The sequence below is a fragment of the Acanthochromis polyacanthus genome, chromosome 12 (genome assembly GCF_021347895.1).
Source record: "Acanthochromis polyacanthus isolate Apoly-LR-REF ecotype Palm Island chromosome 12, KAUST_Apoly_ChrSc, whole genome shotgun sequence".
Taxonomy (NCBI): Eukaryota; Metazoa; Chordata; class Actinopteri; family Pomacentridae; genus Acanthochromis; species Acanthochromis polyacanthus.
Window position 1 is genome coordinate 23,492,195 of NC_067124.1, and position 24,412 is coordinate 23,516,606.

The 24,412-nt window shown below is 40.8% G+C and overlaps 1 protein-coding gene across 7 annotated transcripts in view; it reads left to right on the forward strand.

The window, feature by feature from the left end:
* The first annotated feature begins 8,574 nt into the window (after window positions 1-8,574).
* mef2d (myocyte enhancer factor 2d) overlaps window positions 8,575-24,412 on the forward strand; it is a 103,224-nt gene continuing 87,386 nt past the window's right edge. For 3 of the 7 annotated variants that reach the window (XM_051956549.1, XM_051956550.1, XM_051956551.1), the window contains exon 1: window positions 8,575-8,831. The gene's annotated coding sequence lies outside the window, so the exon portion shown is untranslated. The remainder of the gene's footprint in view (window positions 8,832-24,412) is intronic. The other 4 variants (XM_051956552.1, XM_051956553.1, XM_051956554.1 and 1 more) reach the window with 2 other exon arrangements.

A 24,412-nucleotide genomic window follows, 5' to 3' on the forward strand; every position in this document is an offset into this window, starting at 1 on the left:
TGGAGTACTGCGCTGTCTGAGTGCTTTTCTTGTTGTCTTTGAACCAGTTCTGTGTAGCTTTGGCTGTTCGCCTCAGGTCATTACTTTGCTGAAAAACAAATCTTCTCCTACGTTGAAGTTCTTTTGCAGACTGAATCGGCTTGTCCTTCAGGATTTTCGAATACTTTGCTGCATTTACCTCTACATGTAAAAGCCCTCTAGGGCCAGCTGCTAAGAAACATCTCTAAATTGTGATGTTGCCACCACCATGCTTTACAGTGGGGATGGTTCGTTTGTGATGATGTCATGTTTGGTATCCAACAAACAGTGTCTAGCCTGAAAAAGCTCAGTTTTATCAATTCTTCCAGTTGGCTTTAGAATCTCCCACATGCCTTCTGCTGAACTCTAGTTGAGATATAATATGAAAAAAAAAACAACAGCAACAACAACAAAAAACAATAGTCTTCTCTTCTCTACTCTCCCATAAACTTTGACTAGTGAAGAACAGACAACAGTTGTTGTACACACAGTCTCTCCCATCTCGACTTGTAACTCCTTTAGAGGAGTCATGAGTGTCTTGTTGGCATTCCTCACTACTTTTGTTTTTGCACAGATACTTGGTTTTTGAGGATGGGCTATGGTAGTGAGATTTATGCATGTACCACAGTTCAACCATTTCTTAATAATGGATTTAACTCTGCTCCAGGGGATATTCAGTGACTTCAGAGTTCTTCTGGTATCCAACCCCTGGCTTATGCTTTTCAATAGCCTTTGCAGTGTTCTTTTGTCAATATGGTGTAGTTATAGGCAGGAACACTAATTCATTAGTCAGTGGAATTCCAGATACAGGTGTTTTATAGTACAGTCACTTGAGACAAGTTCACTCGACTCAGATGATCTTCTTTTTACTAACTGGGTGAATTTTAGCACCACTGGGCTGCTGAATTATGTTGAATAAGGAGAATAGCTTTAAAAGGGGTGAAATCTGTTTTCACCTTAACATGTGAGAGTCTTTTTGTTAATTCTTGTTAAAAAAAAAAAAAAGAAAGGCAAATTCTGTTGACCATGATTCAGTGTTGAAAAGCAGCAGAATTGTAGTATTTGCTTTTAGTTATTGATGATCAGAAATCACGGCAACATGGAATATGGCTATTTAATATAGATGTACCCATAAACAAAATGACCTTGCGCTGAGCACAGATGTGCATTTTGAAAAACAAAAGGGGGAAAACACTGAAGCAGGGTAAATACTTTTTATAAACACTGTGTGACCCTGAGTAAGAACTAGATGCCTGGTCCACATTTTATGGCAATCCATTTACACTGCTCAAAAAATTAAAGGAACACTTTTTAATCTAAGTATTGCATCAAATCAGTGAAACATGTGGGATACTGATCTGGTCAAGTAAGTAACTGAGGGGCTTTTTAGTCAGTTTCAGCTGCTTTGGTGTTCATAAAATTAACAACAGATGCACTAGAGGGGTAACAATGAGACAACCCCCAAAACAGGAATGAGTTTACAGGTGAAAGCCACTGACATTTTTTCCTTTCTAATGTTTTCAGACTGTTTTTCACTCATTTTGCATTTGGCTAGGGTAAGTGTCACTTCTGGTAGCATGAGGCGATACCTGGACCCTACAGAGGTTCCACAGACAGTCCAACTCCTCCAGGATGGAACATCAATGCGTGCCATTGCCAGAAGGTTTGCTGTGTCTGCCAGCACATTCTCAAGCACATGGAGGAGATTCCAGGAGACAGGCAGTTTGTCTGGGAGAGCTTGACAGGGCTGTTGAAGTTCCTCAACCCATCAGCAGGACAGGTATCTGCTCCTTTGTGCAAGGAGGACCAGGATGAGCACTGCAATAGCTCTACAAAATGACCTCCAGCAGACCACTGGTGTGAATGTCTGTGATCAAACAATCAGAAAGAGATGTAATGAGAGTGGTCTGAGGGCCCACTGGTGCCCGCTGTGCTCGCTGACTGGCACTGTGGAGCTCGACTGGCATTTGCCTTAGAACACAGGAATTTATAAGTCCACCACTGGTGCCCTGTGCTTTTCACAGATGAGAGCAGGTTCACCCTGAGCACATGTGACAGGCATGAAAGGGTCTGGAGAAGCCGTGGAGAACGTTATGCTGCCTGTAACATTGTTCAGCATGACCGGTTTGGTGGTGGGTCAGTGTGTGGGGAGGCATATCCATGGAGGGACGCACAGACCTCTACAGGCTGGACAACGGCATTCTGACTGCCATTAGGTATCAGGATGAAATCCTTTGACCCATTGTCAGACCCTACATTGGTGCAGTAGTCCTGGGTTCCTTCTGGTGCACGACAATGCCCAGTCTTATTTGTTAAGAGAACTCATGCAGTTCCTGGAGGATGAAGGAACTGATACCATTAGCTGGCCCCCATGTTCACCTGACCTGAATCCAATAGAACACCTTTGGAACATTATGTTTTGTTCCATCCGACACCATCAGGTTGCTCCTCAGACTGTCCAGGAGCTCAGTGATGCCCTGGTCCAGTTCTGGGAGGAGATACCCCAATACACCATCCATCGTCTCATTCAGAGCTTGTCCCGACATCATCAGTCATGCATACAAGCACATGGAGGTCATACAAACTACTGAATACCATTTTGAGTTGCTGCCAAGGAATTTCAGCAAGATGGACTAGCCTGCCACATCAGTTTTTCACTTTGATTTTGGGGTGTCTTGAATTTAGCCCTCCTGGGGGGTTGATAATTTTCATTTCCATCAAACAATGTGGCACTTTTCATTCCTAACACATTATCCAGTCCATATCAATGTAAATATCCATTTTTTTCCCCCGTATTGAAATATGATGTATTTTCAAAGTGCTCCTTTAATTTTTTTGAGCAGTGTATAATTTGTCTGGATATTTCAGTGCCATCCACAAATGACAACCTTGTGGTCATGTTGGAGGAAAACTTAATGGATCCCCAAAGTCAGCAGGAAATTCTTTGGTGAACCATGAATGTGTGTACAAAATGTACAGATAATAAATGCAGTAAATGGTGATAAAGATCAAACTGAACCAAAGCAGTGGATTGAAAAACCTAAATTCTGATCAGCTTTTTGACCAGCACATCATATAATGTGATTTTAAAGCAGCGATCTAAAAAGAAGAGTTATTATGGAAGCTCAGCAGCATCAAAAGCATTGAGAAGATCATTTATCACTCTGTCCTCATACTTGCAGCCGTGTAAACGCTATCAGGTTAACAATTTGTAGCCGCTGCACAAACAGCTCTTAGGAGCTCTCAGTATGCTTCACTTGAGCAGTTTATTCAAAATGCGTCTCCCCTTGATTGCATAACAACGGGTAATTTTTGCAGTGTTCTCCAGCCATGGTGACCTCATGCCCTCCCAAACGCATTAGCAGTCTTCCAGAGCATTGTGAGCTGAATATTCAGGCTGATGGACAATAGTGAGGTTATTGAGTTCCTGTTTATATTCATGAACTCTCTTCTAAATATGACCAGCTGAGCCTGTTGTTTTTCCCAGAGCTGCAATATGCACAAACATGAGCTCGAGCAATGAAAATACAGTGGATGCACCTTGAAATATGTTTCCGAGCCACTGAGAAACTGAAGAAGTACAATAACTACATTACTCGACCTGTGTTATTTTTTTAATGTTGTCTTTTTTTCTTGAGGTTCTGTAATCAGTTTGAATACGCTTCAGTTAACAGATGACTGCTCAGTTCTCAAGCTCCATTAATCAGGCAAAGCTTGTACTTTACTAGAATGTGTTCCGATTTTCAACGATAATAATGATGATGAGAAATTTAGTGAATAGCATACTCCCCTTTGCATGAGTAGATTACACTTACTATTGAGACATGGACACAAAAAAACTGCTTTGTTGGAATGCAGGACTGTCTGCAAATGGATGCTTTTATGTTGCAGTATCACCACTTTTACATAAGGATCAGAATATTGCACAAAGCCTGCATCGTATCACTTTGTAGTGCACCTCATGATCCTTGACAGGCCCTGTAAGAGAGCAAACCTGCCAAATTCAATGTTTTTTTTATTCCATGCATGCTGTACAAGTGTATATCTGTACTCCAGACTACACAGAGGTATCAGTCTCACCTGGGACTCTGTAGTTCTGACCTTCTTTTAGTTTGTTTTTGTGGGCAAAACAACTCAAGAGTTTCACTGCTCATAACCCATCCTTATACGTGCATGTCTTGTGTTACTTTTCAGTGAGCTACTAAAGCTATGTATTCCCCCGTGACATCATAGGTGAGAGCCTGCAGCTTGCCTGTCTGCATGTCTCCATGTTATATATGATGCAAACGTAATTCCAAAGCCACGGTTCTTAATCTGAGGCTGGAACAGCTTCTGCTCTTCAGGTTTTTATATTTCCACCAGATGTTAAATCTGCTGCACTAATTTGCTTCCATTCAGACACCAGAGCATCAGTGAAGTCAAGCACTGACGGTGGGTAATAAGATCTGGCTCATGTTCGAGGTCTTCTGAAAGGTGTTGGATGGGGTTGAGGTCAAGGCTCTTTGCTGAGCCGTCAAGTGGGAAAACCATTTCTTTTATGGAGCTGGCTTTGTGAAGGGGGATGCTGTCATGTTGAAACAAGGAAAGGGCAAACTGATACTCCTGTAACAAAGCTGGGAGTACATTACTGCCTAAAATATTATTGTACACTGTGACGTTGAGATTTCATTGTAGTGGAGTGAAAAGTAGGTAAAGTATGTGCACAGGTGTTACATGAAAACAAAGACAAGTACCACAACGCTCTAAAAAAAATACTCCTAAGGTACTTTTTAGGGGCCAACTTATCAACCCATTGAGTCTTTGTTTGACCTTATATTCAGATATATTAATATAATAAAAGAGCACGTCATGAGAACATTTTCTCACAGTTAAGTAGCACCAGGCCTCTTTGTGCTTCCTCAGCTTGCAGCGTTAATTATGACTTGAAATCACATCATCTATCTCATCAACTGCTGCCAACCAAGTCGTTTGAGGCATCTTTGTTTCAACAGGGGGCGCCAGACTGTAGTTATTGATTTGGTTTACAGGCAGGCATTATTTTGAGCAACTTATGTCACTGTGATTGGATCCATGAGTCATAATAAAGACTAAAATACACTCTTAGATTATTAGCTTTAATATCAGCAGGATCTGTAGCTTTGCTTGCTTGTGTTGCCACTGTGAGTATTTTCTTTTTCAAATCCAAACTCTGGCCTGGCTGTGATTGTTTGTTGTCATTTTTCCCGTGGCATTTCCCTGACCCCGGGGCTGAGTGGCTGACCGATGGACTGCCCAGCTGTACAAGTGGAACGGTGTGAGAGGAGGACAGAGGGACATCCATCTGACTGCTGCAATACTCCCCTGAAAAACCCCATCCTATAAGCTTCTTATGTAAAGCAGAAAACACTGTGTAATCTCTCTCTGTTGCTGCCTGTCTCAGAGTGTGTGAGCTGTTGTCACTATTACTACCAGTTAATTCAGTACTTTGATTCTCCTCCATTCTTCTACTTCATTAACAAATCAATCCGGACTTTCAGTGTCATGTTTAGAAACACGATAATCTGCTTTATCCCCTCCTCTCCCTCAGTGTGTCCGGTTCTTACATCAGATATTGTCACTCGACTTCATTAAGTGTCTTAAAACTGTTTTACCCCAGGGACTCATGTTCAGATTCCTTCTGAAGGAACTAAGTTGTGTATTGCAGCTGTGTAGCAGGAGTCAGCTGTCCATTCCCTGCTGCCTACTGTAGGTTTCATATGTTGCATTACTTCAGAGCGTGACAGTGCAGTCCAGACTGTGTGGCGCATTCGTTCTACGTGACGACCACAGATCACGTTCAGGCATATGTCCGTGCATATCCTCACACACGCTTGACATGTTCAAACCATGTCTGATGGTGTCATAAACGGCATTTGCTTTATTTGTCCATTTTCACTGTGCTTGTTCTGTTCTATCTTGTCGTACTAGTGTGGTGTATATTTTGTAGGGATTTTTAACCTGACTTCGAAGCCTTGTGTTGAAACAGTTCTGGAGGTGGATGTGTGTGTGTGTTTTTTGTTTTGCTTTGTTTCATATGCCATCTGTTTGGGATGGCTGTGTTACATTTTAGTGCATACACCACAACCCTGACACCACTAGTGTTGTCTTTCAGTTCCCTCTTAGGTTTGACCTCAGGTCATATTCTGCACAGGGCCCCAAAACAGCTGAGGCTGGCACTGCACAAATATATTTTTTTAAATCTGGCAGTGGTGGAAAGTAATAAGGTACTTGTGTTCAAATTTTATAGATACATATAGTCTTCCAGCTGCTGAATGCTTCATTACAGAGCGTTAAATTGTGCATTTTACTTCATTTAATTTCTCTCTCTCGCAGCTGACAGTTTTGCGGATGTGAAATTTAGAATTAAAAGATATATGATGCAAAAAAAAGGTGTCATGAACAGATATTTGTATCAGAATGTTGCTTTTTCTTCTTTTGGCCCTCATTAATCACTGCTGATTCATCCTGTGACTCCTGCTCCACCTCAAGCTACAGCAGTAAAATGTTGTTTACACGTTGTTACATCAGGATTAACAGTTTAATAATGTCAGGTAGAATCAGCTGGCAGTCACTCACAATGTTTTTCTGCAGCACAAGTACTTCTACTTTTGATACCTAAAGCACATTTTAATACTAATACAAATACTGTACACTGAGCTTAAATGCACCACATTTCCTTGTAATTGACTTATTTTTAGATAGTTGTATTGAAACTTTCACTGACGCAAATGGTCCAAATAGTTCTTCCACTGCAAGCTGGAGTGTGTATTCATACAGCAGCTGAATTGTTGATCTCAAGTGGTGTGCACTGTAAATGTGAATTAGTGCAATATATCTTGACTTTCATATTAGTTTTCCAGATTAGCAGTTCATTGTAGTCTCCCTGATATCAAGGAGTTTTATTTTGGGGAAATATATGGCTCTTCTTTAAACAAAGTAAACAGTTATTTTATTTTTGGATATTGTTTATGTATAAATACCACATTTTTTTTGTGTTTCTAAAGATACAATTAGAAACCAGTTTATTAGGTACGCCGAGCAAACCAGTAGACATACAATAAATCCTGTTTCCATTAAGGTTGTCATTTTCTGTTTTTGCCCAAAACTCCTCTTTGTTGACTCATCTGTAGGATCATTTTGGTAGCTGCAGTTTCTGGTGCTGTTGCACGATATTGCATTTTACAGGGAGGTGTTATATTGCCTCCGCTCATTGATATAAATAGAGTAGACAAAATAACAGAAACACCTGTCACTGCCTAAAATAATTCAGCTGGACAAACATATTATATTTAACAAAAGTAAACCTTCCAAAGTGAGCATTAAGTTAAATCTACACCCATTTGGAACACCATATCATTCATATTGCTATTTTGATGTAGAGACTTTATTGTAAGTTTGTTGCATTAGAAAGCTGTTTAAGTAAACTGCCATCTTCATGCATTTTTTTTTCTTTAACTTTGATTTCATTTTTACATTCTGTTCTTCTGGTCATTTGCAAATACATGTTTGAAGAGTTTTGTTTCTTTGTTCATGTTGTTTTAATGAGTAATTTTAATTGGCCTGATGCATGCCCCATGTAATTCTTGATAATTCCCCTCTGAACTATCTTTGTCTGTGCAGGACTCTCACTTCATCTGTGTTGGAATTTGACCAATGAAGTCATCTCATGCACGAGCTTTATTACTTTAAATCTCCCAGCCAAACCATTTGCTCCACACTGACGTGGCGTGACGTAATCGAACGCGCATACCTTGGAAACGGGAAATAGTTTTTAAAAAAAGAGGAAAACAAAGAAAGAAAAGCTACGGACAGTTTCCCCCCCTCAAAACTCTGTCGTGCGAAAGATTTTATTTTTTTCTTACAGGTGCTGCTGCTTCTCCTCACACGCGCCTCACTGACTGTATGTGTCACTGTAACGCCACTATCTCTCCACTGTAAACATCGTGTTCCTCCGCCGGGAACAGATAAAATAGGGCGGCGGAGACTTGCACATCCCCGCTCCCTTGACGTACAGTGAAAGTGCAACCGTGACCACTGTGGTAATAAAATATTCATTTTTATTACTATTTTACAACATATGGCATTTAAAAACACAAGCGAAATGGCGTAGCTTTACGTTAAGGCTAGAAACTAACCGGATACCAAACTGAGACACTGTTTTGTCGTTGTATCTGCTCTGCTAGGTGAATGTGCAACTTATTTTTCTAAGCTACTGGTCACTATAATTGCATGAAATTAAAACACTTGTGTTTACATTTATTTAAAAATAGGATACACCTACTGCCCCAAAACGTCTCGAGTTAGAGGATATTACAAATGCAAAAATTTACAAACATCCGTTCCAACTGTAAACAGATTTGCTGTTGGTTAATGTAAAATCAAAACAAAACAAACAAAACAAAACAGCGAAAGTGGAGCCGCTGCTCTCAAAACATGACAAGCGGAGGGATATAAACTCTTAACACATGATGTCGCCATCAGCCCTTCCTACTTCACAGCTCACCTTCCACCAACTCCGCGCTGACGATGCGATTGGTCGAAGCGGCGCGGACGGCAGACGCTCATTGGCCGCGCTCCCGTCGATCACAGAGCAATGCCACTCAGGATAGATTAGGCACCATTTGCCATAACTAAATAGTTACATTGTACATCAAGTAGGGAGAATTATTTTAATTGGTAGCCCACCGCGCTCGGCGGAGAGTTACACTTCGTGATCGCTCAAACCGTTTTGAATGCAACAAAGTGTGACGTTTGAACCTCCCGTCTCATCAAACAGATGTGGATACACTGCTCGGGTAAGTCACTCTTCACCAGCTTGTGTCCGCATTTCACGTTTGCCACATTTTTTTCTTTTCACTGCCTCTGCGTGTGTTTGGCTGGTCCTGACAACTGCGTGTGAGGACACTGCGCTGCTGTAGTTGGTATATTTGCATATTTGTGTCGGAGTTGTTAAACTGACGCGGCGTAGTGGTTGTGATAACTCTTGAGGAGGTTCGCTGGAAAACCTCAAGTCTCCGGCAGTGTTTGGTATCAAGAGGACGGTGCTTCATGTAGTTTTTGCTACTTTGTCATCAGTGTTGCAGTCAACGCTTTCTGTCACCCCCTTTCTTGCACCTTTGTGCCCCGCAGACCTTCAGTGAATAACCCCTCGCAGGCGGTGGGTTCGAGCGTTGTGCGCAACAGCAATAACACTCCATTAGGAGCTGTCAGAAACGATTTACGACAAGTGTCAGGCAGGTTTTGACGTGATTTCTCTTCATTTCTCCTAATGCACTTCATCTCAGAAAAAGCACGTTTAGTTTATTGGCAACTTTTATCGCGCCATCAATTCCGTTTACGCGTTAAATGACAGGTTTGCATTTGCAGAGAAAGTGGGCAGATAAGAAGAACAAAAAGAAGAAGAGAGAAAAGCAATGTTTTGCCTCAGGAAAACCCTTAGTGACTGGTGAAATTGTGTTTCTTTATCAAAACCATATTGGATGCTTTTCCTCATATCCTTTAAGCTATTGTGTCCGCTGAATTATTTTATGTCCCTTTCATGAGCCCATTTCCGACAATTGTGCTCTCATTGCTGTGCGTAATTGCTTCTCTCCCGGGAGAGAGTGCCATCAAACTTCTAATTTCCTCCTCAAACCCGGAAACCATTTTGCTCGTGGAAGCAGCCTGTAATGATGGCATCAATAAAGCCAAATAAAGCTCCTGTCAAGGCAGCTCCGAGTTTTCTTTGGAGTGAGAAATGCCCTTTCTGTCAGATTTTCCACCTCCTCCACCATCGGTTTGGCAGCATCTCAGGGAGGCAGGTGACTGGGATTAGAGGGCAGCGAGACAATGAGAATGTGTCTCCAGAGAGAGGTCTGGTGTGTCAGGAGGCAGAATGAACTGTTATCTATTACATCATTATCTAGCGCAGCAGAAGGATGTGGTGCGGAGCGGACAGATGAGTGGCTCTACAACGCCTGCAGGTAACGTCCAGGTTGCCAAAAAGGTGTCACAGGATCCCCAGGGAGAGAGTCCAGATAAAGGTGCTGAACAGTGCTGGTGAGCATCCCAGCAGTCAGAGGAGAGCAGATTAGCTGTTCTTTCTGAGTCCCTGTTAGGAGGATGTGCTCGCCTTAGAAGCTCAGGATAACCACAGATGGACGTTTGTCCCGATTAGACGTATGATGATAAAATCAGAAATGTTTGTCAGATTACACTTACATGTAAATGTGTCCTCCAGTTCAAGTAGCATCAGATCAGAGAGCTAAAAGTGCCTAAATTTGTAAATATTCACTGAGGAATAACTGATTAGCGCTGAAATTTTATATATGGTAAGGTAAACCTCTCTTACCAGGCTGAATCAAAAAGTGAAGTTATATCTAGGGGAGTAAAAAGGAGATTTCTGAGGTGAAATGCGTCTTCAAAACAGTCAGAACTTCGTCCAGAAAGCTGCACTTGCCAAGGTCTTCTTCTGTCATCTCCCAGCTTTCCTTTGGTCTAAAGCTCAAAATTTGAAAACTGATACCTGTTTGAAAGTTTGCCGCTGTTTGAAGCCGCCAGAATTTTTAAAATTTCCATGTGCAGTTCTTTAGCACAGTCAAAATCCTACCCATCAAAGACCTGTGGAGGACCAGGGCTTTCAGCGGGGACCATTGACAACAGCATCCCCAGTTCAGGACATGCCATTCGCTACCATTCTCTCCATTCATTCCTTCAAAAAATACATGCAAAACATTAACATTGTCAAGATGTCAAAGCTAATGGGAGCACTGACTTCCCTGCTTACCATCAGCTTATTCTTTTCTTTCCATGTGAGGTTGTGAGATGTGACTCCCCTGTATCATGACCCTACTTGTGGCATCATTTAGGACCTATATGACCGCTATTACCTCCTTCAGATTCCACTGTTGTACTGCTGTGCGCCTTAGAAGGATGACAGAAAAGTGGACAGGTGTGCAACATAAAACCTCAGTCGACATAACAGTCATACAATATAGGCTGTATACCTCTGGAGGACTCTCTCCTTCACTCATGTACTCCCACAGTAACACAATCCATAAATTGAACAAAATATTGTAACTGGACTTGTTCAGTGAAAAGGGGCTTAAGCTCCAGATAACTTATGGGCTCAGCTCCAGTAATGGGCTTTTGTGTCCCTGAGAACCGTGACTGCAGGCGAAGCTGTACGCCGCTCTCATTGACAGAGTAAAGCTCCATGCCAGGACAAAACTTAAGCAGACAGTTTTTATAGTGAAAATCATTTTGGAATTCATTTTGCTGAACGTACATCTGAATTCACAGTCAGAGTTTGCCGCAGAGACGAGCTTTATGAAGAGTCAAGACTGGGTTTAGGTTTTCCTTTGCTCAAGCTCAGCCATGTGCTCCGTCGTGTGCTCTGCTGGCTACAGTCAAAACACAGTAGGGGGAGAAAAAAAACCACCCCCTCACCCTCCTCTCCCTCTTCCTTCATTGCTTCTGCTAATTTGAGGAAGTACAATCATTCTCTCCTGGTGCAGCTTCCTGCTGAATTGCAAACACGGGCAGTCGGCCGTCACGCTGTCCAGACAGTACAGAGATCGTCAGAGTCTGTCAGAGGCATGATAAAATGACTGAGAGTGTCTAAAAGTCCCACCCATGTAGTTTCTTGTGTCTACCCACGTAATAAAGTTCAGTGTGAGCATTTTTTGGATCTACCAACATCTATAATTGGACCAGTGTTGAGGCTGCAGCTAAGGATTATTCTCATTTGTGATTAATCAGCTGATTGTTTTTCTTAATTACTCTTTTTTCTGTAAAATGTTGGGAAATGGTGAATTTTGCCGATCCGAGCCCAACATGATGTCGTCAGATGTCTTGTTTTGTCTGTCCAGCAGCAGAAAACCACATGTATTAGTTTATTTGTTAATTTACTTCACAATATGACAGAGAAAAGCTGCAAATCCCAAATGACTGAAATGCTTAATTGAATAACAACATAGTTCTTTATTATTTTCATTTTGTCAGCTAATTGATTCATACATTTATCTTTTCAGCTTTTTTTTGAGGAATTTATTCCTCCATTATTTAGATTATAATTGTGTTGGCATAGTTGGGCTCTGCTGTCCAGTTCCTTTTTGGATTGTGAACGGAACTCATTTATTAAACCCATTTTCTGAGGAATCTAAGGAAATGTAAAAACAAAACAAGCCCCAAAACATTCAGCTAGTCAAAACTAATCTTGTCCTTGGAAATAGCAGTCTACATTAAAGTCTCAGTACAAGATCAATTAGAAACTTCTTAGCAGATGGAGTTTTTACACATTTCATGAAAAATGAAAAGTTCAAATTTCAGATTTTTTCTGTAGCACAAGAATTTCATGTCTTCGTTGACTCAAAATTCTAAAAGCCCGCAAAAGTACACATGAGCAAGAAGTCCTTTAAAGTGTTCAGAAATAAAAGCCTCAATGTTCTAAGAAGCTTCATTTGATATTATTGAGGGTTTCACAACAGGCAATGATAGACTTTATCAGGACATTCTTTTGTCATATTAGGCTTTTATTTAGATAAATAGCCACATCCAATTTCTCGAAAAAAAAAGTTATTCAAATGATAATTTTGAGTAATTTATGGTTTTGTGTGACAAAAAGGAATCTAAATAGATTACAGATGGAAGAGATTGATAAAAAATAATCAATAGTTGGAGCCCTAGATTTGATAAAATGCTTTCACATCCCAACACCACATACTTGCCTTTGTATAATGAATGAATAAAATACTGTGCGACGCCTTTGAATTAAACTAAAGAGCAAGTAAGCAGCGGTGCAGTCACTCCCTGACAGATTTTCCAGAGCTCCCCATTAGTCAAGACCCTCTAGACTTTCATAGTGGAACCCAGGACTTTGGCGTGCACTTACTGAGGTCTAATTTTCATTAATCAATTTGTTTGTTGGCCAGGCTGAGTATTGATGGGCTTTAATCACTGCTGAAGCTGAGGCCACATTAGCTAGTGGGAGCAGAAAATTACATCAGCATGCTGTGGAACTCAAAAAGCTCATTTTTATTTCAACACCAAGGAAACTGGACAGAAAGGAAGGCTGGTGAGTTTCAGTGCTGAATAGAGGCGAGCTGTGCAACTGTAGCTACCATGTTGTGGAGGGCGAGCCACCCGCCACCTCATTGATTTGGCTGTTTACCTTTTCAACTCAGATTTAGCCATGTCCAATATAACGGCGTCAGTGTTATGTGTTTTCCATGCATTCGCCTGCCGCTGACCCATGCTCTCGTCCCACGACGGCAGAAAAACCTTTCTTGTAAGCCAGGTTAGACAAGCGTGCCCCCTTCACTGCTGTCAAACTCAAAGCCTCACACCACAAACCGTGCTCCTTTACAAATGCACGGAGCATTTTAGCAGAAAGGAGCAATTACTACCTGCTCTGGTAGTGTTGCTTTCATGGCCTCTTTTGTGTGCTGATTCCAGGGCAGATTTTGTCCACGGCTGTTCCCACGCTGAGCGAGGAGAACAGGAAGAACTCAGCCGCACAGCAGGCCTCTGCCTTCTGCTATTATGGCTACGATTCAATCATTGCAGGGCAGTGCTTTACCCCGGCACACTGAAGGAGGAAAGAAATGTCCTCACTCCCTCTCTGTTAATGGAACTTAAAGCCAAAGGTGTTTTTGTACGAAGAGGAGACCATCAGCCACTTAATGTGGGAAGTGGCAGCAGACAGCCTCACCTCACTATCCACTCTCCCCCTACTGTGATTTCAAAATGGCCTCCCTTCTGTGCTTGCAGCCAGAGAAACGCCGCGCAGGGTGGAGGAACCAGACCAGGCGAGATTTGCGTCTCCTGGTGCTGCTCACACCTACTGTTTGTTTTCTTTGGCCTGAGCTGTAGTGGAAAAGTTCAGCGTGTTACGTTTTTGGATTTGATTCATTTTTACTTTCACATGCCCAAATTAGAAGCAAAGCAAAGTAGGACTTGCCGGCCGACGTCATGCAGTTTGCCATTGCTGACGTTAAGCACTGCAAAAATGCACTTAAACATTTATCTTGGCAACATGGGCACATTTAAAATTTAGTTGTAGTATACTTGTGGTAGTTGTCACTGCAGCTGTTGATCAGTTAGTTGTAAGTATGTGTTTATATGGCACTGTTTGGACTCAGTTGTGCCAATACAGTTTGTGAACTGTTTTATTATTCGAGCATCAGAAAATCAATTGAAACCAATTTTACCTTGATTGATGGCTTGACAGAAACATTCTGTTTTAATTCATCCTGACCAAATTCCATCTGTTGATGAAGACTAAACAATATCTCTGAAAGCACAGGAAAAACAAAATGGACCTTGTGATAGCATTTTTTTTTTTGTCAAACTACCGTTTGTAGGTTCAAGAAAATAACTTTTAAACTGAATTAACAGCTGATTTGGATAATGGACCTTTATCAAATAAAAATGCCAAACATTTTTAGCCTCTAGCTTCAGCAGTTGCAGCTTTTCAGTCTCTCCATATCATTATAAACAAAATCCCTTTGCTTTTTCAAATAGACATTAGTTTGTGGATATTTCTGAAACTGCACAATAAAATTGTTGAAAAAGGAAAACAATAGAAAAGATAATGGAAATAATTGAGTTGCAGACATGGATTTAATGGGTTTTAAATACAACACAGTGACCTGATAGGAGATAATGCTGCTAATTATTGGAGGAAACTTGGCGTTCAACCAGCGAGTGGTAATATCGTTTACAAAATATCTTCAATTTCAACTCATGTTTCATAAAGTGTTGTCTCTTGAGGGTAGAACTGCTGGCAATTTGAGAAATCAGGAAGAGGGGATATGTATCTGATTCTGGTATTTCTGGCAAAGCGTGAGCATCCTCTGCTCCAAGCTCAGCTGTAATTTACAGGCTTACATTGTCATACCAGCTGGGAACACTTGGAAAAAAAGCCCCATGAAACTGATCATCCGTCCAGTCTCTCATTAGCTTTTTGTCCATTTTCACATGGTAGACGTTCGAGGCGTGACAGCCTGCCCTAATAGATGCCTGTATCCACCTCAGTGTTGCCAATAAACTATATGATACATCATCCTCATGAAGCCCCTTTGGGTTTATGGATGCTTCCTCTTGGTATATCACATTGCATGGAATGTCATGTTATTGAGGGTTTCGTCTCTCACCATTGTTCCAGAGGTCAGACAAACCACTACATGCATTCTTGTCGGATTTTGTAGTAAACCTCTAAAATTGATGAGTCACATTTGGATTTTCATTTAGTGTCTTGTAATTGCTCCGTTGCTTTATGATGCAGGCATTTTTGAAACATATGCAAAAGAATTATTCCATGAAAAAAGCCAAACTCTGCAAACTCCTGCATCGAAAAAATCACAGTGAACTTCATGTGTTGTATTTGCGTCACACTTAAAATATTTTGGACTTGAAATAGCTAGTATGTTAATGATTTGATGAGCAAATCATCTTTACTCATAGTTTCTAGGCAAACATACAAAAACAAAACCCAATTAATTGCAGGATCTCAGATGTGAATATTTCCTGATCGTCTTGGGCATCTATGGTAATTAATTAAATTTTTATGACTTAAATTGAAAAGGCAGGTGATTTAAAGGTAGCACCTTGAGCAACAGATACTCTGTTGGACATCTCTGAGTGTTTGGTTTCATTTTGCAGACTTAACATTTCAGGGTTGTTTTTATTGTCCAGACTCGAGTAAACATTCTGCAGACGAATGGATAATGAAAATAGTCATTATTTGCAGACCCAATAAATTCCCGGCTGTACATGGTGTAATTGTTTCCTCATGTAGGCCGGTTTGGAAGTATTTGCCAACATGGCCTATTTGGTTTGACCCTCAGGGCCACTGTGAAGGATTAGGGTCCAGAGAAGCTGTGGCTGCAAGGCAACAAACCGCCTTACTTACACAGGACTAATCCCTGTCCTCCAGCAAGCTCTTAATTGAGCCATCATCAGCTGCTGATCTACGGGTCAAACATCAATTAAGGTAATGAGCAGATAGGGAAGAGGGAAGGAGAGGAGCTGGGGGTGGGGGGGTCTTCAGTCCAAAGGGCAGAGAGGTGATGCTGGCCCAGCCTGAGGAAGACTGAAGTGTGTGTTTTTCTCTGAAGTGTCAGCAAGACAAGTGGAGTGATATTTGAACCAAAGAGTGGAGAGTTGATCGTGGTTGTGCTGGATGGAGGCTGCTTCAAACAGCTTGATGATGGTTTGATGTTAGTTTAGCTGTGTTTGTGTTGGACCGGCTGCAGTCTGGGTGAGCTCCTCAGCTGCTCACAGTCAAGAGGCTTCTTGAGTGATATGTGAAAATCTGATAAATCAAGGTTTCAGCTGATGCTTAACCTTGACAGGCGTTTTTAATGCTGATATTCCCCTTTCTTGTTACACACTATAGGAGAAATTGATGAAGTAGATATTGCACAGCTATGCAACTATTTATATTCAACTGTTTATTCTGTTCTTGAGTTATTCTCAATAATTGTTTAATTATTTAGTCCGTAAAACAGAGGAAAGTTACCCATTATAAATTTCAAAGTAATGTCTTCATATTTTTTCCCTTTGGTTATTTAATTAAAAATGTCAAACAGAATAAAGCAAAAAAGATTAAATTTTACAATTTGTTAGAACCAGATAGAGAAGATACAATGGTTTTAAGTTCCTTCAATACGAAAACAAATGCTGACAAAATAATTTAAACCACAAGAATCCTCAAAAACTTTGATCTGAAATCATTTTGGAAATTTTACCTTTGCACCAAGCACTGAGTGGTGCCATGGGCCTCTTGTATTTGAAAGGATTTTTCTTCTTCATCTTGTAAATGAATCACATTTTCAAACACCTAAAGGGGCTTGGAAACTCATGAAAATTTGCAGTGGAAAATTCTCTGTTTTTTGGGTCTGGCTGATGGGTGTGGTCAAATGGCTTGATAGTGTTCCCTGCAAAACTTCAAAGTTGCAACCCCTTTGTTAGGTTTCATATAGAAGAATAAATTTAGTCGGCACATGTATCATGTCCAGCCCTTTTTTAAAAAGCCTCTCAGAACCATCTCCAAAGCCTCACAGAAATTCAGCTATTTTGAATTCTCTGTGCAATTATTACACCTCTTCTACTGATAGTAAAAAACTCGTTCCACAGAGTTAACCACAGCAACTTAATATTTAGTCAGCACAGCAGGAATTTACATCACCAAATCTGCTCAGATACTTAATAATAGTTCAGGTGTGAACATATATGTGTCAATATTGAGTCATAGTCATAGCACCACCTACTGGGAATAAGGGGTCAGTCTTTTGTGACAAGCATCATCCGATTTAAATTACATTTACATGTTTTGTTCAGCAGATGATATAAAGCAACGTGATGTATAATTTGTGGGCATTGTCTAACACCACATGGTGGACACAGGAAATAATGTGTAACTTTATGATGCACCTTTCAATAAGAGTCCAGGCCTGACCAGGACTGACTACATGCAGTAAGGGTTCAGTTGTAGCTGCATGCAACTTTTACTTTTAATGCACTGCTTCTTCTTGTTAGTTCACTACCAGTACTTTTTCAGTGTTTTTGTTACATTAGTTTTGTCATGAAATCTTTCCTTCTGTGTGGTTCTAAACATTCAAACAACAAAGTTCCTTTTACCAAACTTTGCTTCAAACAAGTGATGTGTTTTATCTTTGTGGTTTGTTTGACATGCACAGCAAAGATAGGTAGCAGTTAGAATACTGTCTGTGGTTGAAGACACAAAGCAAAAGTGTGGCAATTACAGAGACCTTACCTTCATCAAAGGAAAATTCAACAAGGAGGCATCATTCCCACCCACTCTGTTTGACTGACAGGTGCTCTGTGGAAGTACACAGTCACAGCAGTGAGTGCTGAGCAACAAAGATGGAGCAAAAAAAAAATTAAAAAGCTATCCTGCAAATTACCGCTTGAAATTTCATTTTTCATCATATCTATCTTTGCCCAGAGCTTTTGAGGAAATTATTAATTAATTGTTAAAAGCCTTTTGTGCAAACAAATCACATTTATCTGCGAGGAGGGATGTGTTTAGGAATGATGTCCGTCTCCTGAGAGTGGTAATAAGTTGGTTTATTTAAGTAACAGTCAGTGAATGTCGGGAAGGGAATCAGACAGCCTCTGGTATGTTTTTGTTGTGGTAGTGGAAGCCACCATTTGATGATATTAAACCTTATTCAGCCCTAATTATTTGACATGATCATTAGAGAAATGTCTGGGTTTTGATGCTGCAATGTAGTGCAATTTTGTCTTTGTACTTGTCTTCATTTGACTGAATACTAAGAAGCTGTTCTGTCAGAATCTAAAGGGGTCAACACAATGTCAAACATGTCGGCAAGTATCCATTTGGAACACTTGCCGTGTTAAATTCACCATTCAATATTTTACAAACACAGATGATTCAATCTTTCAATACATAACTATTTCATAAGGAGAGCTCTTAAGATGACTCGTACATTTAATAGAATCCCAAAATGTGCTCCACTTTCATGTCGGCAGTCATTTTTTATTGCTTCTCATTAACTCGTTCAAACAGCAGCCATGTTTCCCTTCGGAATGAGACTTTCAAGTTATAGTTCTGAATATGAAATGGCATGTCAATCAGACGAAGGTAGAATTTCCTGTAGAAGCATCAGTGTGAGGTTTTAGCTTTGAAAGCTGTTGTCATTATAATTTTATCCAGTGAGGTTGAGTTTAGTTTCACAATACAAGCAACCCCATGTGCTGTAGAAACCCAAATGAATGCATTTTAATTTCTGATCACAGGAACATATCGAGCAAAGAGGGAATCATTCCTGTTGCCTGGAACTAGCAGGGTGGATTTTGTAGGAGTGAATGTCAGCGACTGATGAAACAGAGGCCTAAGGGTCTCTACAATATGTTTACAGATTCATTCATATGCAGGCAGGCCGGCTGTAGAGGTAACATTTCTTACTGTTAGAGATATATTTAAATTCTATTCAAATTAAGAACCATTTGAATCCAAGAATAAGTGAATTCCATTCTAAATACATTCATGTGGTGACTGTAGAGGCCATTCAAGATGGAAAGGTTTCATTATAGGATCAAATGAATTAGTCAGAACTACAGTGTATTGTCTTTCATTGACCCTTCCCTCTAATAGCCCAAGTTAACCCAAGTTTTGCCCACAAAATACCCCTAACAGCAAAACAGTGCTGTCAGATCCTCTCATGATATAGGTCAAGTATTCAGGCCTGTACCGTTCTTTGAGTATACACATCACACGTGCAGAATATCGTGAAGGATGACTCATCTGACCAAGTCACTTTCTTTCACATCGCCACAGACCAGTTGCCTATGGTTTTTGCCCCACTTAACTCTCAAATGTGCAGTCATCTATGAAATGAAGGGTTTATGCACTACAATCCTACTATAATATCATAGTCTATGTCATTGACGATGGACTGTGGTTGATCACGTCCTGCATTGACATTCTCAGTCACTTAAAGGGGAACTTCGGTTTTTTTCAACTTGGGGTCTGTTTTCACATGTCATTTCATACATGTGAGTGATGGAGCAATGAATTTTTGACATAGCTCCAGTATGCAGGCAGGCAGACAGCCAGGCAGGCAGCTTCGCAGCTCAGCTAGCGAAAAGTATGGGGCAACTTGCTGCGTAACATGATGCGTAACAGTAGGAAGTTATGTTGCTATGAAAACAACCTGATATGTTGTGGCTTTTTGGATGACCAGCAACTGCTGGTCTCAGTTTTCAGTATGAGTGCCACACACAGGTTCCAAACTTAAAGAGAAAGTTGGATCCCAAATTCCTGTTTGCCAAAATTTGGTCTTTCCATTGACTGTCACCCCGACCTAAATTATAGTCAGCCTTCTGTGGTTTACCACAGACTTTCCATTCATCTCCCAGATAAACAGAAGAGGCAGCAGAGAATTTCTCTTCTCTGTCCCCAGATGATGAATTCTGGGGAAGTAGGGCAGCAGTGTGGCCTGGACTTTAAAGAGACTGTCTTGTAATCTGAAAGGTCACAGAACTCTTAATGTCCTGCCAAAGTGCCCTTGAGCTAGAAGCTGACCGCCTACCTGCTCACTCAGATTGAAAAAATAAACTACTGATGAATTGAATGTGAGATGATTTTCATAGGCTGTTTAGAATTAGAGCGCTGACAGTCTGTTCACTCTGTTGGTTACAATCATTCTATGAAGATCTCTTACGTAAAGTTGAAGAGAAATGAGAAAAAAAGCTTGAGTGGTAAATCCCTCAGTTGTTGATTTTTGCTAAAAATACCTTGTTCAGGGCACTAAATATATCTGGTCCGCCTCGGAAGAAATTGTTGGAAAAACCAGCTTTGGAGCCAAAATGGAAATCTGTGCTGACCTCATTCTGACTACAAGGTGGAAACAGATGAGCAAATGAAAACACTGAATCCACGTAACATTTATTTTGATCAGGGATTGTGAAATCTGTAGAAATCTGCCCCGCTTCTTTCATTTCATCTCTGGGTGTCTGTGCTGTTTTGTCATCTCCCTCTGCTCCCTTTTTTTGCAGTCCGTGTACTTCGCTGCAGTGCTTTATCCAGATTAAGTTGTATTTTTCTTCTTTTAATATACTCTTTACCAACCAAAGAGGTCATCTGATGCAAAGCTAGCCAAATGGACATTGTATCGGGTGTGTGGTGGTGGGATCAAAAGCCAGTGGTCCTGGATCAAAATACAGCCCACTGCATCTATGTGGGTTAAATGCAACTTAAACCCAACACAATTTACAGGATTAACCTTTAATAACAGGAGCTTGAGTGGCAAGTCACAGCGCTCTCAGGATTGCAGCTCTGCACAAAACCAAGCCTGGCTTGACCTTGACAGGGCCGTAGTATCAAAATCCACTTACATTCAATTTGAATCCATTTAGTTCAGCTTCCGACAACCTTCAGCAATATGGCCTTTTATTCAGCATTCTCATATGTTCTCAACGGTCTTGCAGTGTTGAAGAGGGGAGTCAGAACTGAAAACCAAGTGAAGAACTCTGAAAGCACTCATATGAACAGCATTTTTGTTGTAGTTTTACTACATTCTCATGCTGCATATGTACATTTGGTATCTATAGTAAATCATCATATAGATTTAATTTTAATAAACAATCTGCATTATTATCAGTGTGCTAGACTTCATTGATTTGCTTCAGGAAATGTTTACTTGCCCTGATTCCAGTCAGAGGTCAAGGTCATTGTAGCTGCGCTTCGTAGCCTTGGAGGTCAGCAGGGTTTAGTGTCTTGCTTAAGGACAGTAAAGAAGAGAACACACTTGTCAGCTGATGACTTGAAAGACTTAAGGTTTAAGCTTTCATACTCAGTGTGATGTTCTGTTGAAGTGTGGTCAAACCTGTCTTACTTTTGATTTCAATGTCATAGCAATGATCTTGTTGTCACTACACCACATGTATGTAAAACATTTTATAACTCAATATTTTACAACCCAGCTGGAATCGAAGGTTACTGGCAATGCCATAGATCCATGAAGAGGAGCAGATACCAGGAGGATTACTGAGAATCAGAATCAACAACGGCCAACAATCGACAGCATTATATTCAGCTTAGATTAAGGCTTCTCTGTTCAATGACTCAAGCTGCAGTCTCCACTGTGCATACTGAAGGTTCACTGGAGGTCTATCTGGTATTGTTGCCAGAGAGCTCTCAGAACAATGCCTCGCAAAAGATTAAAAAAAAAAAGAAGCGAGTGGAAAAAAAGAAGAAGTTGGGACATGGATCAAGGAGCACTGCACACCTACAAGGCTGGAGGAAGCTACAAGAAAAAAAGAGATGTATAAGAGAAGGTTTTTTTGCTTCAAAATGCCATGCATCTGTTATAGAAAAGTGTACTACCTTAGATGCATCATTCAGTATTCAGCAAACTCAAATCGTTCTGCCTCCAGAAGCAGAAGTGTTTCATAATCAGAAGTCTTTTGCTGACTCAAATTGTGAAACTTAACTCATACTGTAAGTAGCACTTGCCAAGGATTGTTTTGTTACAGTGAATGCCAAAATTTCCAACCCTTTTGGCAACCGGAAAGAGTTGGTAGAAATGCAAAAAAATGACAAATACTCTCAATGCTAGCTTTTATGTTGGGATCTAAGTAGGTTTAATTATTATATATTGTAACCGTATATTTCCTGTATGAGTAATGAACGTCACTTCACTGTTTGAACCTATTCCTCTGCCTAAATTCCAACACATTTTGATTTTGGCTTCCCCACATTCCTTCACATTTTGTCTGACTCGAGGCGTCTCCCTAATTACCAACTGACTCACTTTTTGGCTTCCATTCATGTCTTGTTTCCTCTTTGTTCATGTTGGCTCTGCTATGCTGCTACAGTGCCAAAAACGTATGACGATCATCGCAGATAAGTGACGTTAGATTAATTTGGTCACCACGGTGCTTTTCGAGGATTCCAACAGAAGTCTCATGCAAGCTACGGCACTTGAGGATCTGAATTGGTGCCACGGATCTGTGTGGTCTAGATTGATGGGAAACTGTGACTTCAGTCTGTGTTTTTTTTTTTTTTTGTTTGCCAATCACACTGAGGAAGAAAAAAAAGTGATCTTGTGAGGGGAGGGGAGGGGATAAGAATTGGGAGACTTTCAGTTGTCAGTTGTGAGCACAGCCCAAGTGCCATGCCACCATACTGACGGGGTTACGATGGCGTGAGAGCAGGGGCTGCTGGCCAGCACTCCGGCACAGCTGAAATAGCAAGCAGCAGAGCCAGGAGCTGAAATGCTACACCCAGGCTTCTCACACTCTTCCCCTCTCTCTCTCTCTCTCTTATTCGCTTGCCCTCTCTCTCTCTTACTCTTGCTCTCGCTCTCTCTCTCTCACCTTCTCACCTTTCTTACTCACCCTGCCTTTCTTTGATCTGAAATCCTGGCATTTAGTTGCTCTTCATCATTATCATCTAGCCTCTTTCCATCTCCCCCACTCCCTCCAGACCAGCACCCCCCTCATCGAGTTCCTCCCACACCTCTCATCCACTTCCAGTAAAGTGCGGAGAGAGGTTACAGTCTCATTTGAATATCTCAATGTATATCAACCTCCCCCTCGCTGGGGCGTGGCATCGTTTTACAGTCGCACAGCTGTGGCAGTGTTATGGGACCATCTGTGTAGGGCTCATTAAGATAGCCACAAGCTAACATGGAGAACGAGTATGCAGAGATGAAGGGAGGGGGTGCCTATTCATCCTTGTTCCTTTTCTGTTGTAGAATAGACATAGCCCAGGGTTGGGAATGGTTCCAGGAAGAGAAGAAGAAGTAGTAGTAGAGGGAGGAGGAGCTAGAAAAATCCCCTTTCCAGCCTTCCAGTGGTGCACACTTCCTCAAGCTTGTATATTTGCGTGTGATGTCACTGTTAGTCTAGGCATGTGTATGTGTGTTCATGCGCGAACATATACACTGTATTTGTTCATAAAGGAAAGTATTATAGAGGTAGAAAAAGCATATCTTTGTGGAAATTGCGCTGATTTGCGTCAAGATTTGACAGAGTTTTACAACGGAAAGGCCAAAATTCATAGATTAGAAGGAGGCCAATGTCAAGGTCAAGTTCTTAGGCTGGGTATCATTTGAAACTCAGGTGTATTATTAGCAAAAATGAAACTGATGTTCCTGCCGATACTCTGTTTTTAAAAGAATTTCTCTCCTAAAAACCCTTTATTGGAATTCAAAAGAAGAAAAAAATTTGCAAACATTTTGAGTACTTTGCTCGTTTGTTTTCCCGTCTAGAGCTAAAAGATGAGATTGTACCACATTTTTGTATACCCCCTAAATATGAAATTACAAGTATGATAGTTAGCTTAGCTGTGTGACAAGACTAGAACTGAGGAAAACAACTTTGTTCGAAGCTTAAAATCTTTGCCTGAATTCATCAGAACCACGTTTGATGAGCTTAGAGGGTCATGGCAACTTAAATTTTTCCCATCCTCGTATTGGCTCCAAAATAGGCCTATGTGTTGGTATAAACATGTCTTCATCAGATTGGCGAAAGCGTTTCAACTTCCTCCACTTTCACACAAGTTTCCAACTAAAGATTTTCCCATGGAAAAACTGAGAGCCACTCAAATACATGGCTGTTGCATCTGAAGGAATTTAAATGTGTACTACCGGGTTTACTGAATAACATTAGGTGATTTAGGGTGTAATTTGAGGGTCTGAAAAATTAACAATTTACGAGCCTTTGAGAAATAAAGACTGCCTAAATGGGACATAAAAATGTGTGTTTCCCAAATTTAAAAGCTGTTGTTGTCTTTGGAAACAGTGTATTGACAAAAAAATATGTTTCCAGTCATTACTGGCTTTTAAAGAGCTTTCAGTCAGGTATCTCAGCACTACATCTCATCGTCGTCACTGGTACAGGG